At 32.8% G+C, this 19,516-nt stretch overlaps 1 protein-coding gene across 3 annotated transcripts in view; it reads right to left on the reverse strand.

Annotated features, from left to right (window-relative positions):
- LOC140672753 (uncharacterized) overlaps positions 1–19,516 on the reverse strand; it is a 201,790-nt gene that overhangs the window by 39,659 nt on the left and 142,615 nt on the right. The gene's annotated exons all lie outside the window — the stretch shown is intronic.

Below are 19,516 nucleotides of genomic sequence, written 5' to 3' on the forward strand. Positions count from 1 at the left end.
GTAAATATTTAATTAAGAAAAGCTTAATTAATTTTAATGTTTACATATGCTTTTTTTGAAAGAAATATTCTGATGCAATATACTTATAATTTTAGATAAAATAAAATTTTTCCGATACATAATAATGTTGTGTAGTTATAACACAATACATTTTTACAAGTCTACTCTAACATTACTTAACATGCTGCAACAGAGCGTTTTATTGGCCAAAATATATTCAATATAAAAAATTGCAGGATTTAATCACTCTCTGTCTTGGGTTGAGAAAAAAAGTTAATTTTTGTCGAACCATATGTAATATTGTTCTATGTAACTTATTTCGGAATCAGAGTCATTACTCGGCTCATGATGTCGGAAAGATCAATATTGAACTCAGACTATACATTCAGTGCACATGTTTAATGCATATATTGACTCGACTTTATGTACCGATTTCGAAATCATAGTTTTAGTGGAACAATTGTGAGCTGAATTTACGTACTGATTTCGAAATTAGTTTCAATGTAGCGATTATTTGGATCGATTTCACGTATCGATTTTGGAATCAAATACTATTTCGCATGTCCTTAGTAGATAATGCATTCAAATCAATACTGAAAATTTGTAGATAAAAATGCGATGGAGAAACAACGTGGCTCGTTCGGGCGGAAGCGCGCTTATTATTTTTTTATCGAGCGAAGCCTGCGCTCAACGAGTTACGATTAGTGCCATAATGTCATAAGAATCGTAAAGATTAATCAAAAATCGTGTCATGTCGTCTTAATCGTTACAGGTCCACGCGCACGTCATTTTTTGCGCATTTAAACGCGACGGACACTTCACACAGAAATTATTCTAATAATTTTAGATATATATTCGCGCATAAAAGTTAATCGTAATATAAAATTATTCAAGTATTTGTAATTGTTCGTAATTTCGTTATTCGAGGAAAAAAATGTGAGTTGTCGTCAAGATATTTTTTGATATACACTCTTACTTTTTGATGTAACGGATCGCGACGACTGAGATTCGACGAGTAGCTCATTTTTTCCTTTTTGTTTTTGTTTTTTTTTTTTAATGACAAAATGTTGCACAGATTCCGTGATTGCGTTTTGAATTTTATAACGTTCTATTGAGCGCAGTAATTAAGTTCCATGTGTTCGTACAACTGTATCAATGTTTATGCGCGTTCCTGACCTAAAAAATAAAAACGAACGCTATTCTTAACTCCACTCTCTCTTTTGATTTTCCTTTCCTCTCACACACAGATACAAAAATAATGATGAATTTCTTTCTTATTTTAAGATTGTAAAAAAGTTGCAACATATAAAATATATCAATTATGTAGATTTTCTAAAAAAATGCGTACAAAATTTATGAAAATTTCTATACCATAATAAAAAAAAAAACATTAAATATAGAATTGGCAGACAACACAAAAATATGAACAAAATATAGAAATTATATTAATATTGTAATACATAATAGTATCAAAACTTTTGTAGAGCAAATAATATTGATCATTGTTACAACCGCGTTGTAAAAAAATAAATAAAAATATGAAAAAATAATTACATAGAAAAATATATATAAATAAAAATAAATAAAAATGAAAAAAAAATTAATAAAAATAAATAAATAGAAAAATTGAAACAAAATATCTGTCACAAAAGAAAATTATTAGAGTTCTGTGATTCTCTTCATAAAATATTTACACACTAAAGAGAAAAAGGCATGAATATTATTTTTCTACATCTACACATTTAATGTGTTGACTTTCTTGACAAAAATTTTATTTTTATTATCTTATAAATGTTCACAATTATTAATTATAATACAAGTTTCAGATTTATTATTTATCCTCTCTTTAATATGTTTTGTTTATAATTGTAATTGTAGTTTTTATATTTTGTTATAATGTATATTTTAAATGTAGATTTTATCTATTTTATCGAAAATTTACGATATCTCATATATGAATATTCTTTTTCTTTCGCAACAAATTTATCTAGAAATATAAAAAGTAACCGCGAATCGAAAAATGATTTTGATCACAGTGAGAAATCCAGTGATATTCGTAAGTAGATGCTTTCTGTATGAAATATCAAAGTTATCTTTATGAATTATTACTAATAGTGATATTAAAAGTAAATAAGACTTAACAGATACAGATATATATATATACTTATGTAATATGACGATTCCATATGTCCAGTATCTACGTGCGAGTAAATACATAAGTATATAAACTTTAACAGACTCGTGCATTTCGCGTATGTATTTATAGAACACGTCAAAGCGAAGTAAATATATCTTAAACCTCGCTTTTGAATAATTCACGTTAAATGTTTTTGCTGCAGAGAATTGCTTTTTTTGAAAATTTGTTTAGACATTTAATAACAAAATATGTAATATTTATCAAAGCACTTAACAGATTGTATGCAGACCTGCAGGAACAAAGTGTCCTGATTGTGATAAAATAAATAGGGACTCTATAAACATCTTGTATATGTCGTACATATCACATAGGTAAATATATATATATTTACCTATCGTTATATAGGTCAGCACAAGTCGTCAAATTTTGGAACGATTCGCAGGATCTCTCTAAGTCTTCTTGTTATGAAGACTCTTCTTTAATTAATTATCACGTGCAATGAAGAAATTCATGTGAATTTCTGTGAATTAATTAGAATATAAAAATATAAAAATAACTATTAGAGTCAAATTAACAGCATTACCAGCGAGTAATTACGAAAATTTTTCTTCATGTTCTCATCGCTAAATTAATTGCCTGAATATTCAACAATGATAATATTTCTTTAACATTTAATTGCTAAAATGTAATGTATTTAACGTAAAGTTATTTTGCTTGTGAGTAAATTTATCGGAACGCAAATGGAGAAAAGATAAGTGGGCGAGTTAACACACTAAAATATGTGAATATATATTACAGACCATTATGTCCGAAAAAGAGAAATAAGATAGAATAATGCTATGCATTATTCTAGCAACCGGAAAAGTGTACGATTACGTGTTCATATATAGCTACATTTATATGTGCAGAAAAGCACATATTCCGCTACTAATGGGCAGTCAATTAAACTTCCTCGACATTTGCTTTAATTTTTCGGGTGTCGTTTTTTTTTTTATAGAATTTCTGAGCAACTTTTGGTCACAAAAAAAATTGTTACGCGTAGCATTTTATGGTTAAAATTATATTTAACGTAAAAAAAATTACAAAGAATAAAATCACTCATTTTGTTGAATTAAAAATTTTTTAACTGCATTTAAAGTTGCATTTTATGTTGTATATTATTTTGTTAATTACTATGTATTGATTAAATTATGTTAATTCTGACATTATTATTATTTTTATTATTTTTTATCTTTAGTTTATTAAATGCATAGATACTAATTCATATATTTGGCTATATATAAATCTGTTAATATTATTGTATGGTAAAAATAGAATTTATTATTATTATAGTTAATCTTTTTGCACTATTAATTTGGAAGAAACAATAAAACTATATCTAAAACATTTTAATTATGTTACGTTATAGCAAACGTAATTAACAAAATAAAAGAGGAATAATTGTCAATTTGTAGACGCGATAGTCGATATCTATATCAAAGCAATTACATCTATACATTTGTACACAATTATTTACATAACCAATCCCATTAGAGAAGCAATAATTTAATAAACGACAAAATTAATATGCGAATAAAGCAATAAATTACATTCAATAACATCAGGTTTACGTGACATAAATTCATTGAAACTCAACTGTTTAAGTTTTAATATTAAGATTAATAATACTAAGTGGAAATTATTTTATAAGTTATATATTTAATAAGTTATTAAATATATAATTATTATTATTTAATTGTTATCTTTATAAGTTTTATATTTAACTGTATATATATATATCTTCTTTTCTTTCTGTATTCATTTAATTTAAAAAAATCATGAAAAGACTTTAGACTAAAAGTTGAAATTGAAATTGTTAGCCGCAAAGTATGGCATGTGACAAAACCAAAACGCGACCAAAACCGTCAAAGTTTCGAAAAAAATTTGACCAGCCTTTTGGAAACTTTTAATAGAACATCGGAGAATCGAGTCGGAAACGAAACTTCAGCAGTTCTGCGCAAAAATTGTCATCGTAGATGAAAGTCGAGGACAATTACGACGCCTTCTCGAAAATAGAGTTCAATTTCTACCAATTGGTAACGATGACAGATTTACAATGTTGTCCAGGATCATAAGATCGATATTTTTGTCCAGGTTATAAGACAGCGAGTTATTCCTTCCGTTTTTCGGCTCGAGTGAATCTCGAGTCTCGTTTGATGTTGAAAGCTAAAAAAATAATCGCTTTCATAAAACGTGGCCGATCAAATGTTTTTCAAGAAAGAACGTTCATTAAGAAATCAGAAAGACGTTGGCAGGCTCGTATACCGTATAACAATTAATGCTAATTTAATGTATATCTTCTCAGTCATAATAAAAGTGTAACCTATTTTTTTTTTTTTTTTTTTTTTTTTTGTTCACTCGATTTATCGCGGTCGAGCTGTTCTTCGTCGTTGTTATTGTTGTCGGATAGTCTCGATGAACGCATACGGTGGCCGCGCACGCGGAGCAAAAGGGTTACTCTATCTAATAATAAATAAATAATGCGCCACGCGCTATCCGGGACGCGGCAAATCGGATCAACGAACGGCCGGATGACTCCCTTTTCGTGGCAAAACCGATAATAAAAGGCTACGATGGACAAATAGAGGCAAAAGAGGGCAGATGATCAACACTTTTTTTTCTCTCTCCTCTCTTCTCTCTTTTTTTTTATTAGAGGGAAAAACATTTTATAAAAAAAAAAAAAATGTTGCCAGAGAAGGGGAAGAGCGCACGGTCTAGGATCCTCTAAAGAGGCCTCTTCACAGAAGCGTTTCACGCTCGGCGAGTTCATTGCCGGGCTTCATATCCTGCGGATCGATCCCCGTGTACGCTCGATCGCGTCTACGGCAAGTCGACCGACGAGTGGCGCTTCTCCGAGCCACCCTTGTTTACACCCTATCTCTCTTTTGCTCCCATGAACGTGTAAAAAAAGGTATGACGGGTATCACGAGCGCGATGCGCTTTAAAGATAAAATTATCTCTCCCGTATTGCGCCGCAACTTGACTCCGACCAAGCGAAATAAACATGTCTTCAAACATGGATATTATTTTCAAGATATTTTTGTACGATCGTGGGATGGGGAAATGAACTTTATAAAAAAAACCTCTGTATAAATGCGTGTTTCAAAATTTCAATTGTAAAAATAATTTTCTTTTATTTCGTAAGATATCTTAAGGCCGCGAATTTACTTGCAATCATATTTTGCGATCATTTTTGTACGTGGAAATTTTAAATATCTTGTAATACTGTAAAATAATAAGTCGATCTTTATTAAATTTTTATGCAAGAAACATACATAAAAGAAAGTTTGCTGTGCAAAAAAAATATGCAAAGAAAATAATATATTGTAGAGATTAATTAAATATTGTAGAGATTAATTATCGTCTCTCTCGTTGTTTTCTACACTTTTGCTCTTTTGTTTTTTATACGCAGTAAATTTCTACGTTATATCACGTGGTCAATCGATCCACCCATCCATCCATCTAATCGCGCTCTAGAAACGCATCGCACTCTCCTTTCCGTCTTTGTCTAACCCGGTTTGCCCAGGTTCTCTCTCTGTTATTCCGCTAAAACTTTTCTTCTTCCACATCCGTAACGACCCTCGACCCAATCTGGGGTAAAAAGTTCAGGTTCTCCACGCTGACTCGCACTGCACGATTTCACTATACCCTTTTCTTTTCTCCCTTTCTTTCGCTTTTGCCTTCACGTGTGCTGACTCGAAATTAGCCGTCGTAAGAATTACATCTAATGTACACTGTATCATGACTTTCAATATATCCGGCTGTTGATTAAACGAATTTATTGACAACGAAAAATACGGATCCGCCGCCTCGAGTTCCCTTACTTTTCACTTTACACCCCCTCTATTGTCCATTCACTGACATGAAAAAGTTTTTTCGTGTACATACTTTCGCAATCTTCCAAAACGTCCACTGCGAAGTTATCCCCTCGATTTCGATATCGATATCAATACTTCTTCTGCACGTTCTCTTTTTATTATATATACGTTTATATCATCTGTTCCCCTGATCTTTCTTCTATTTATGTCCCATCATCGCGATTTATTCACCCGTACTATCTAACAATTCTTTTCTCATCTTTCATCAACGTCTCAGGACAAGAAATTTCTCTTCCTCTCGAGAGACGTACATTTTTCTTTCGCCCTTCTCTGCCTTTCGTGATCTAAATTAATGTCCCATAAAGCGTGTCAAATTCACTTTGAGTAACCTCTACTTTGGTTTTAGCTCCAATATCAATCAATTGTAGATTTACAATGACGTTAAAGTGTTCTTCATATTTTATAGATTTATTTATATTTCATATTTTCTATTTAAATATTTTGCTAGAAATTTTTAAGAAAATAACTGAGGAAAAGAAATATTTTGTAATAAAAAAGAATCTCCTGCGCCTGTCTTTTGAAATAAAATAAAAAGGGAGAAAGAGTGCGATATTGTGCAGTTTCCCCTCTTAATAAAACATGTAGTCAGGCATACATTTATATACAATCCATAAGGATAAAAGTGTTTATCCTTTTTAACAAAAGTAATGAAGAAAATAACTTTGTAAAATAAAGAGGTACATGCTAAAAAATTATTTTACTTACTCAACTGCATAGATTAATTGCTGATTTTGAAAATGAAAAACTCGTAATTTCACAAAATGAACAATTGAATCAATCATTTTCAAATAATTTAATTTTCTTTCGTAAAGTTGTTACTCGCGTTGCCTACTGTATATATTTATAATAAAACATTGAAACACTTATATAATGCCAGTAAAAAACCAATTAAATGATAATTGATTTCTTTATCCATTTTTACAAAAGAAAAAGAACAGGATAAGCAAATAATTTACATAATCTGTCTCTCTGCTTGATATTGTTGTAATTTACAGAGCACTAGGATCTGATCGTCTTACATTGTTTATATACATACATTGATTATACGTCGTCGTGTTTCTCTATGATCCACCTCGTATAAATTCCAACGGTTGTAAAAGCAGATAAGAGCTTTCATTAGTCGACTTATCGGTGCATTATTCGCGTACTGAATGGTAGGAGTAGTATCGAACATATAGGGGTTTTCGAATCTAATGGTGAACCTCGGGAAATTGAAGGGTTCACGCTGCGTATCGAAAGGCGCGGTAATAGAAGCGAACAGAGGTATTTACTTTCCTCGTACTGCGTCTCTAAACTCTTTTCAACAGTTTTTGCAGGTTGCCGGAAGTCTAGAGATCCCGATTAATCAACTGATAGAGGATTAATCTGCACCATATTTTTTTTTTTTTTCAAGAGAAAGTAAACCAACAAACAAGCAGAGGCTTCTTCTTCTGCTTGTTTTGATAATTTTACACATTTTGTCAACTGTTGTAACTAAAAATTCTAAGCTGTACCTTGTGTACGGCTGTTAAATAATAAATTATTTTGTAGTAATTTTATTGTGGTAATTTTAATTTCAAAAATTTTTTAAATGTATGCAGAAAATAATGTTACAATGTGACGTTTTTTTCAACAAAATATTATAAACTCTATAATTTAAAAAGTTACGAGAAAGTATACTTTAATTAAATTTCGGGGATAAGAAAAAACATTTTAATATTTTTTTTGTATGTAAAGTACTTCACTTATTACCTATAAATGAATGTGACAATGTTTTAACGATGAGATCAAGAGACTTCCTTAATTACGATTTTATGTCAACTCACATACATGGGAGGTTCATACATAAATCTAATTATTAACTGTCTAATTAATTATTAATTTGTGTAACTGAACGACTGAAGTGGCTCATTGACATTATATGAGCATTATATCAGCAATTAACGCGGCTTAATCGATAGGTACAGCGAAGCGAAGCTCGTGATTAATCGGTCAGGAGAGTTGCAGTTCTCTCATCGGATTGCATTAATAAGGACGATGCACTTAGCGACGAGAGTCCACTTGACCTACATAAATGCAACGATAATATGATAATTGTTGTCGCGCTCCGTGATATCCGGAAGAAAAAGCAAAGCGAATTAATTGAAAATATTAAGTCGTAAAATTCTTACGATTTAACTGCAACATTTATCCACGTAAATGTAGGATTTATAGATTTAACGATGCAATAAAGGCATTTTTATAAAAGTAAGTTGACACATTAATTTTTGAACAAGATTTATACAAAGTCGGGCTAAACTCATTTTGATTCTGAGTTATGATTTCTTCCGTTCGCCTGCGAAAAGTGTACTAAGGGAACTTTGAGATCATTTATTTCAATTGCCAATTGCCATATCGATATGATATGAAATGACTCTATGGTTACGATTCTTTACGAAAAGTAACCACTGCATTTAAGGAGTCATGCTCAGGAATTTTGAAAAAATCGATTTTTGGGTTTTGACATTTTCCTGAGTATAACATCTGAAGAATATTATCTGTAAGTTTCAAATTAATTCGAATAAAATTGACGGAGTTACAAGCATTCAAAGTATACTTCGCGCAAGTATAGTGCAGCAACTGCACGCAGGGAAGAATGCTTCGTGGGCAATATCAAATTGATGTTTTAGAGGCTACAACTTCTTCCGAAAATTTATTATACGAGCCTGAGATAATTCTACGTAAGTTAAAAAATAAATATTTTATTTAAGTGTAAACCTCTTTTGAAACTTTAAACGTGTTTTTCTCAAAACTGCATTATTAAAATCGGTGACCAAGATAGCTGAAAAACTACTGCATCGATTTATTTCAAATTTTACAGGCTTTTTTTACATATAAAAAGTTAGTCCTTGAACGAAGGATTTTTTTTCGATGTATAGTTTTTTTTTTAATTCATGAAAAACGCGATTTTTTTCATCGAAAATCAGAAGTTTAACTTTAGACGTCTGTCATTTTGTCCCAAATCAATATTTCGACAAATTGTTCGTTTAAGAACTAGATAATTTAATATATTAAATAAATCTATGCGAATTTTTTGCACCGTAAAACAAGTTTTTCAAAAGGACCTTCGAAAGAATTGTTATATCCTTTTCATTTATTAATATTTTTAATAAAAAAAATTATGTGAAATTTGTAAAAACATACCCTCTTCAAATATAAAAACTTTTTATTTTTAAGTCTTATATAGTTTTTGAGAAAAAAATTCCCAAAAATCACGTTTTTTTTTGGCTTCCTGACTGAGCATGACCCCTTAAGAGAAAATGGAAACATGAAAATATTGAAATAGCGAGAAACATTTTTTTTTAATACGCTAAAAAACATGAAAATTTACAAAAGAATATTTTCATGTTTCGCGGTGCGTAATACCTACACAGAGCGATTTACACGTCTAATAATAATGTTTATAAAAATAATTCAAATATAATACAGTCTTCAAGCGATTAATGAGGGCGAACTGGAAATGTGGCGTACAATCTATTAAAAGTAACGTTCTACACTCTCGGGACATACGCAAACGGCGGGCGCGAATAACCGTAAAATGTCAATAAATTAATAAGCTAGCTTGGATCCGTCCTCTTCTTCCTTTTATAAGGGGAACAAAAGGGAGGCTTTTACGTGCAAGGCGACTCGTAACCACACGCAAAGACAACGCTCGGCTAAACTCGCAGACTATTCTCATAGCAGCCCGTTTGCTAATTCATGCGAGGATACTACGTCGCAACTCTTATTTGCTCCGCTCAGTAAATTGCTAAGCGAATTATTCACGCCGTTGATAAAAGAGAGGAGAACGCGACGGCGCGTTCGATCAGTGCTTAGCCGACCTTATCTAAGTTCTCTCCTGGTTTCAGGTGTCTTTACACCTTACACCCCATTTTCTCCTATCAGTCACGGACACACGTGCGGCCTCCTCCTCCTCCTCCTCCTCCTCCTCCTCCTCCTCCTCCTCCTCATGCTATATTCACTCTCGCCTCTTCTCTCCTCTTTTACTTTCTTTTGCTTAACGGGATTCTATAACCACGCTCTCGCCAGCCCTTTGCGAGCTCGAGCGTTTCTTATAGCTGCAATATTTACAGAAAACTTAACCCGCGCAAAAACTATTCACGTTAATAGATATCGTCAGATATACTGTTTATGCAGGGAGTGTCTGTTTGACCTACGAATATTGGATACATCCTTCGAACATCGGATACATCCTTCATGATTTCGCGCGCGCGCTTTAAAAAGACTGAAGAAGCATACGCGCAAAATAAATGACGCGGTAAAATGTAAATTAAGCGTGCACAATGCAAGGATTTCACTTGGATGCGGCGGCGCATTCGGGTCGCAGTTTCTTTATCCACTCCTTGACGCTCTACTTTAATTCCTCCATTATACTCCAAGTAGGATCGACCTCATTTTATTGCATCGTCCCATTCAGCCGGCGCGCGGCCGATGCTTCGTGTTCCTTCAGGGTAAATAGCACAAACGACGGAATCGCCGCTCTTCCTCAAGGAGATTTATTCGCTTTCTTGTCGAACGCGCGCCGACTTCTGATAACCGAAGAGCGAGCGATATCGATGGAAAATCAGACGGCCAATTAAGTAAGGTTCGACGGCGCTTCGGCTCTTCCATTTTAAACCCACGTTCTGATCGTTCCCGAGGCAGGAGGTAATGTTTCAAACGATCATCTTGACCGAGCACACAATTCGTTCGGTTATCTCTCCGTTCCCCCCGCTCCTCCTCTCCCTCTCTTTCAATTTGCGATTAATTAAAATTGGAGGTTTACCCGTCGCGAATACCATCACGGGCGTGTCACGGTTTAACGTTTTGCCCGCTCCCGGGTCAAATGCCGGGACGCGTGTTGTAACCTTTCGGGTTCTCGGGTATCGAACTTTTAATCCCACGAGAAAACTGGAGAACCGAATGCTGCTGAACGTAACATCCGAGAGAGCGGCTATCGTTTTCGTCACGTATGAACGTGACATTCCGTTCGTGTCGCGGTCGTTCGAGTCCCTCTCTCTCTCTCTCTTTCTCTACGTATATATATAGACGGTTTCCACTGTCCGGTAAACCGTTCGATTCCCGACGTTGATTTTTGAACATACGAAAGAGCGAACGAAATATATTCCGCGTTTGTCCGTTTGACCCGATATTGGCTGCTGCACGTTGAATTTCCTATCAGGTATGAAATATTTCGCGGTATATAATAATAATCGTCATGATTATTTCTCGGAATAGTTGAAACGTGAAATCATCGTCAGGTTGTATGACTTTTCATGAAATAAAGAGAGCTAATAAATGTTTCCCTCTCACGTAATAATTACTTCCTCTCTACGACAAAGAAACATAAATATATCCGCACAATCATAAACATATAGCTTTGGCTGTGTCGAGCTTTCGATTGTGTGCATTCAAAAGATTCGTTTGATAAAAGAATTAATTATTTCGAGCATTTTCAGAACATTAGAAGCAATATGAATTATTAATGCTATTCGTTTTTACGAAGAATAAACTTGTTAAGTAATTCACTAACTAAATAATAACTTGACTTTTGCAATGCAATAGTCAAGTTCTTGATAAAATAAATCTTTTATCAAGAACTTGACTATTGCATTGCAAAAGTACTGAATAACGTAAAAAAGTAGTCAAATAGTAGTAGTATAACATCTACTTATTCTGTTAAAATTGTAAAAAATTCATTTGTCAATTTGCACGTTAAAAAAAAATTTTCCATTTTTCTTACATCCAACATCTCTAAATTATATTACTTAACTTATCCGAAAATAAACTTCGTTAATTAATCTTCCAATTTTATCTCACCTCCCTAATTTTTCTCGTCACAGTCTTTCGGCCACTCACTCAATTAATCATTGTATTTATTACAGCATCAAAAAGATATAATTCACGCGTAAAAAGAAGAAAAATAAATTCTTTTTCAGATTAGTGCTATATGTATATTCGAAATTATTTCGGAAAGCGGATATTTGAGTTACATCATATCGTCTGTCTAATCAGATTCATTCGAATCAATTTGGATATTACAATTTCGCCAGAAACCGCAGTCTCTGGCAAAATAAATAATAATGTAACTACATCGAACGTTCTTGCAGCCGCATTCCGTATGCAAATTCGTCAAGTTGTTCGCGAACGCGCGAGTTAAGTATCCCGTTTCTCGGGTAATCGTATCGTTACGTGTGCATGTATGGTATACCAGGATACACGATGAACATCGAGAAAATGAGGCGGAAAGAAAAATGAAGGCGACGAGAATACAACGGGTAGATGGGGAGAGAGAGAGAGAGAAAGAGAGAGAGAGAGTAGGATAAAGACAACATGACAAAACAAGAAGGGGGAGACGGGGGGTACAACACAGAGGAAGAGGGCGGAGGGTGCAACGACGATGTGAGCAGCGAGGCACGAGGGTGTTAACTGTCCTTTGAGCCTCGTCGACTGAAACATCTCACCCGTGCTACGTCTCACTCTCGGTCCATGGGGTGATCGGGCTAGTGTGTAAGTGTTTGTGTGTGTGTGTGTGTGTGTGTGTGTGTGTGTGTGTGTGTGTGTGTGTGTGTGTGTGTGTATGGTCGAGCTGCGATGGCAAGGTAGATACATGGTTGACTGCCTCGTAAAAAGGCATTTTCGCAGCTCCACTGTGCCCAAAATGGCGGATACATCGGCTCCGGGGGCCGTGTAAGCATCGTGTAACGACATACCTGATTACCCATAGTGACCAGTGAGCCGAGGGTGTCCCTCTTCGCCATCCTCCCTCTCTAGTTATGATATGCTTCGGTAAGTCGTTAAGAACGCATCTCGTTGGACTCCAGCCTCCGTATCATGTTATGGAAGACTATCCAGTCTTCCATGGCGTATAATCGCTAGTATTATTAACGACGTAGCCCTTGTGCGGGTCTTGCGCGTATGTAAATATCATCGGCAAGTAGATTGAAAATATACTCTCGATATTATTAAAAACGTTATATTACAATACGTTGTCATGTTATAGAAATGCACAATAAATGCTAGATTGCACAGACTTCAGATTTTTTGCGAGATCGATTTTCATCAACGTACATTAATCTCTTTTATTCTTTCTATTCCATATTTTCGATGATTTAAAAATAGATTAAATCAGTATAATTTATTCATATTTAATATTAATTTTTAATTAATCTCAACCAATTCGGATTGTTTTTTTTTTTCTCAATCATAAACAATATGAGAACAGAAAAAATCAGAGATAATATTACATAGATATTTTTATCTTAATTAGGTTGTTATTAGATAATTAAAGCGTTCGAAATTTATATAAAGATTATATAATATTTTCATTTACGTATATAAAGATAATATTTTCATTTTGCATTAATTAGTCAAAGCTCCTATATGAATGGCTTTTGATAAAAATAGGGTCAATATAAAAATAATATTTCAATTTGATTGTTGTGTTTTGTTTTTACATAGGCTTTTATATATTATAGTTATATACACAGAATATTACAATATTACTTTTGTTCTGTTTGCAATATTATTTTTATAATGTATTTGGACATTATTGATAATATACTCTGCGTATTTATTGTAAATATTATAAATATTGTAATGACGCATTTATTCGATTTATGTGAGTACATGCGTACGCGCTTATACATAGTATGCACTCTAATATAAATTTTATAAATACATAATAAATACTAATAAACAGCGCGCGCTTCGTTCATATATGGGTTATAATTTTTTCAATTTATTAAATAAAGAAAAAAATTATATATTTAAAATTACTCTTTACTGATAATTTACATATATATTTATAAATATTTATATATTTGTGCAAGATATTTGTACAATGTGTTTGATGGTATTCTTATTTAAATGTAGGATTTATTATTATTTTATTTTATTTATTTTTACTATTTAAATTAAAAGCAATTAATAACAATAACCTTTTATTTACTACATTTAAAATAATAAGTCAAATAAAGAGTATCTAAAATTCACAGTCATATTCATTTTGAAGATTTGGAATCATTTTTTATTTTTACTGCGCATCGGGAATGTTATACCCTCGTCTTGTCTTATTGTATCATATTCTTAACGTCATCGATCATCAATCAGACACACGGAAAAAATACAATATTTGATTTAAACACGCTTAACGAGTTTTCATCACTTTTTTTATTATGAATGAAAATTTGACGTATCGTTTCAAATATAGTTATGAAACTGTGTAAATAATATTTACACGGGACATCAATATTTCCAATGTATTACATTTTACATTATAATTTAATGTCAAAATGTGACATTTCAGAACGTGTTTTCTATATCGGTTAAAATCATTAAACGAAACAGAGAACCACACGTTTCGATACTAATGTAGCAAAAGCAGCGAATTTCTTGAACAAAACTTTCATCACAGGGTTACAAGTTGGATCTCATCTTGTTATACCGAAAATGTGTACAAGATAAATCACAGGCAGAATCGCGTTTCGAGATCCCGTATTCACGTCACTTTCGACCGAAATCGTATCGTAGCCGACACGGCATCCGTATTGACGACACGCTTGGGGTACTTAATTAATGACGTTCGACGTCGTCGACGTAATAACTTGCTCACGTGGTTTCCGGTCGGCATTCGGGCCTGCCCGGCCCTGCGATGTGTCATAAAGTTCTAGGCATGCACAGCCGTCTGCATTGTCTCCTGTCTCGATTCATCTCCCGATTTCCATTACCGGCGACATTCGAGACATTCCTGGAAACGCTTCCAACGATTTATCGTCACCTCCTCCCTCCCGGACAGGCCGTAGCCAAAGATAATCCTCGATGCAAACCCTGTACAAACACAGTGTGTAGCCGCATTTCGAAACTACCCAGGCCTCGATGTTAGCAAGGTAAACTGAACTGTGCTGAAAACTGCCGCAACCGTGTTTACCTGCATTCTGAGATTTCAGTACGTCTATATACGAAAAAAATTTATTTATCATGAATATCGATAGACTTTTCAATTCATAAAATGGCAGACACTTTACAGTAGATTTTCAATAACTTCTAAATATTCCATAACTTTTAAATATTGATGGATTAATCAAATTTTCATCATCGGTTCTTCTTCAAGAAAAGAATTATGTCTTTGTTTTTTTCTTTTTTTTCGATTGAACAAAGAGAGAGTGAGAATTTCTTGAAATCGTAAAAATGTCTCGAGAAATTTAATAAAATATTGAATAAAATATTAATGAACAAATTATACGATGTTCAGAAGATACTGGGAACTCAAGTGCGAATTTGTAGAATTAAAAAAAGTGATTAATAATTACGCACACAGATTAGAAAAATCTCGGCAATTAAATGAATATCTGTGCCGACTTAAGTATTCGCACAAGAGGAAATGATATTACATATTTCTTTCATTAATTTAATTTTGATATCATTTCTATATATTTTGCTTCTAAGACGATTCAATTTTTAGTCGATGATATACATACAATTATGCAATTATGCAAGCATGAAATTCTTTAGCGACAAAAAGAATTTATGATTTTATAATTTTAATTATATTAAAAAATATATATATATATATATATATATAGATGTATGTGTATAAATTATATATTTCAATCTTCATTTTTAATCTTTATCACATATTTACTTTGATATTTTAAGCAGTGAAATAATTCTCTTTTAAAACTATTTAATCTATAGTTTTGTTTATATTTTAAATCTCTAACAATGAGAAATTATTCGTTTATTGCCTATTTAAAATGCAAAATTGAAGATATAAAAATCTTTAGATCCCATAAACGTAAAAAAAATTCAGATTGAAAGTAAGTATTATACAATTTTAGTACATGTATATGTATACTGCCGAATCAAATACAAGGTGTACTATTTCGATTCGAGTTTACATCATTTTATTTTCCAATGTCTAGTGCAAATAATTTTTTTCGTATATATAAGATATGTTGCTAGTGCCGAAAATTTCATTTCAGAAATCTCCCAAAATCTGAATTTTGCCCTACTAGCAGCTGAGAGATAGTACAATTTTATAAAAAAACACAAAGTCTTCGGGAATGAGTGTTGATATTGCAAAGAGAAATTACATATCTTCGATGGAGATTCCCTAAACTAGGAAAAATATCTGGATTTTCAATTTGCTCGTCAAATATCGACCATAAAAGGACGCCGTTCCATTTTGCGAAGTTTCATCTCGCCGATGACTTACAATTTGATTCTACTCTTTCCAATCTCTTTACATTATTCGTTGGGAGTATCCTTCGCCACGATTTCACGTGACGCCTTCTTATAAAAACGCCAAACTTCTGAATAACCGCGGAAAACTGAATGACTTACCAGTCCGCAATATTCCATCTCGCGTAACATGTGTTGTGCGAATATATCAGGAATACAAATTGAATACAATGACGGGCAATCTATATCCGCGCCACCCATCCTATTTCCAATGCATTCATCCATTTAGTTTACGGATGTCGAGTGTGTGTAGTGAATTATAGATTTATAATTAAAATATTAATAAAAGAAAGATAGGGAAATATGCTAAATATACATAAAAAGAAATAACTCCAATTTTTCTTCGATAAAATTTTATGTTAATATTTCCGTGGATTTTCATCCTTATCATATCCAGAATATCCCATTTTAATCGATACACTTGAATATCTTGGAAAGAATATTGGTTATTCAAAAAATGTTTTAGATTAAATTTCAAGAGGGACATTCTGTAATCTGCACAGTTTCTTTCAGACGCTTCCAAAATTTCAACGTTATTTTTATTTTTCAAATGAAAGTACGTGATTAAATGGACGGAATATTATCAGAATGAATCATTAGTTGACAAGTATTAGCATAGCGGCAGATATTATTTTCGAAGCGGTATCATTACGCTATAACTCTCACTCCAGTAATAAAAGCGGAGCTTTTTCCGACATTCTGCGGCTGTTCGGAAAAGGTCCGTGAAGAGAAGAAAGTAGGAAGTAAATGGAAGTAAAAAGACCGGCGAAAGAATGGGCGGGACGGATATAGGTCGCGCATGAAAATAAGGAAAATAGGATCCACGATTTCCGGTGAACATTAGCGCCTTTGCATTTTCACGGAAGCACGAAAAACGCGACTGCGCGATATTAAAGAAGAATACACACAAATGGATAAGCTCTCTGGAGCTTCGTGAGATATTACGTTGCTCCGAGCTATGAATAATTTCCGCGACCGACGACAGTGTCTGTTGCTTACACACTGCACAGCAAGAGTACATACTTTCGTCACTGCAACTTTACGATAACTCTCCGAAAAGTGCATCTGTGACAGTCGTGGCACTCATATATTAATCAATGATAGCAAATATATATATTGCCTCCCTTGTATGCGATCTTACTCTCGAAAAAGCGCGATATCTGGTGTAAGTTTTATCTCGCATATAGGGTAGCGTTTCCTCGTTATGGTCTTTCAAAAAGTGTCCATGAATTAATAACAGTGAGATTTCTTACAATTAATACAAGAATTGCTAATTGTAAGATTTCTTCCTATATGTATTAACAATCAATTCAAATTTACAATTTATAATTTTTATTTAACTTTGCTGTTTATTTTTAACCTCTCTCAGTAATGAACAATTTATATTCACGTCAATTAGCAAAATGTACAAGAAAATATTAACAACGTTAGTAATATTATTATATTTGCTAATAAAATGTCGGAGGTAGAAAAATTTTACCGAAACTGCTAATCAAAAATACATCATGTAGTAATTTTATAAAAAAAAAAAAAAAATTTTAGTTGAATTTTTTAAACGCATTTTTGGCGATTACAAGTATATCGAGAATAATATTTGAAAGGAGGTAGATATATATAGCTATTTAAGCTCATTATTCCAGACGATTCAATTTCGCAGCCCTCATCGACTTGGCGAAGAAAAGATCAAGTTTATATAAGCTGTTCATGGTACGAACGCGAGTTCGACATTACGAACTTCTGCGTTTTGAAGTGGCACGCCAAGAAACGAGGTCTTGCCGATTGTCTTGTTTAAATAGCATCCGATGACTCCCTGTTTGCGAAACGATAAAACTTTTGAATCGTTCAACTTTTTCACAAAGTAAATATAATAGAAACTAAGTTTCTTACTCTCTTATGCTCTTAATAGCCTTTTTTCATTTAACAATTCGTAATTTTGTACATTTACAATAAGAAATTGTTCGCGATATATATATATATATATATATATATATATACACATATATGTATATATCTATGATCGATTTCATCAATTTTTTTCAAAATAATATGTGTATAAAATTCTCAAAAAAAATTTTTAAAAATATTCGTTAAGAAATTTTTTTTAAAATCCTTTTATTTATATAAATATATTTAATTAACAAAATTGTTACGATTTAAATTTTTCATTTATAAATCGTTAGAATAAACTATATAACATCAATATAACGAGATTAATAACAAGAATTTGTGAAAGATCAACATGTATTAAATGTTTAAAAAAAACTTGGTGTTTTAAACAAACACATTTTTTCAAATTTATTTTTTCATTCTTGAAATAATCTGCAAAAATTTATTTTTTCATTCTTGAAATAATGTACAAAAGGAAAGACATAGCTATATCCGGCAAAGCATTCAGGATGCATGAATAGTTTGCTTAATAACTAGAGCAGAAAGCAAAGCTGCTGCATTATTTATCGTCACTTTGGTCTCTCTTTTCCCCCGTTTTGGTACATCGATTTCTTATTCGGCTCATCTTGAAAGAGCAATCTAGAGAGAGCGATTTCAAACATTTCCTTACATTCTGACGAGCTTTTCAATTTGCAATTAAAAAAAATGCTTTATGAAAACATACACGGCTGAATGAATAATTAAATGCCGTAGCAAGACTGGAATGCATAATAAAGCTTTTATAAATCACTTTTAGATACATCAATCCTCTAACAGAGTTATAAAAATTATTGGCTAACAATAATAAGTTATATATCGACCCAAATGGAAAAAGAATTTTTTGTATTTAATCTGCTTCGTATTGTTAGCAATAACTCAAATAGCAGGATTTTTCAATCCTGCTGTAGCAAAAAAAAATTCTTATAAAGTTTATTTGCAATCATTAACGAATAAGTAGACAGCTGGCGTTTTTTTTCTCCAAAAGTTGGGTTTTTCTCAAGCGTGAACATTTTATTGGCGTATCAATAAGATGATAAATCTGCCGTAAGTACTTTTAACGAAGTGGCATGCGAGCCGTGATAACGATTGCGAGTGAAATGACACAACATCGAGTTGAATCTGCGGTAACGAAGCGCTATAACGGGGTAGATCGATATAACCGGGAGCGAGTCCTTTCATTTATCCGGCGTGTTTCGTCGCGCCCTGTGCGACTCTAGCGGAAAGTTTCCAGAAAAGCGTCCCGTTTATAGAACGCGTATTTTCCCGCGACAAAATCACTCCACTGCGATGAAAATTG

The sequence above is a fragment of the Anoplolepis gracilipes genome, chromosome 1 (assembly GCF_047496725.1).
Source record: "Anoplolepis gracilipes chromosome 1, ASM4749672v1, whole genome shotgun sequence".
NCBI lineage: Eukaryota > Metazoa > Arthropoda > Insecta > Hymenoptera > Formicidae > Anoplolepis > Anoplolepis gracilipes.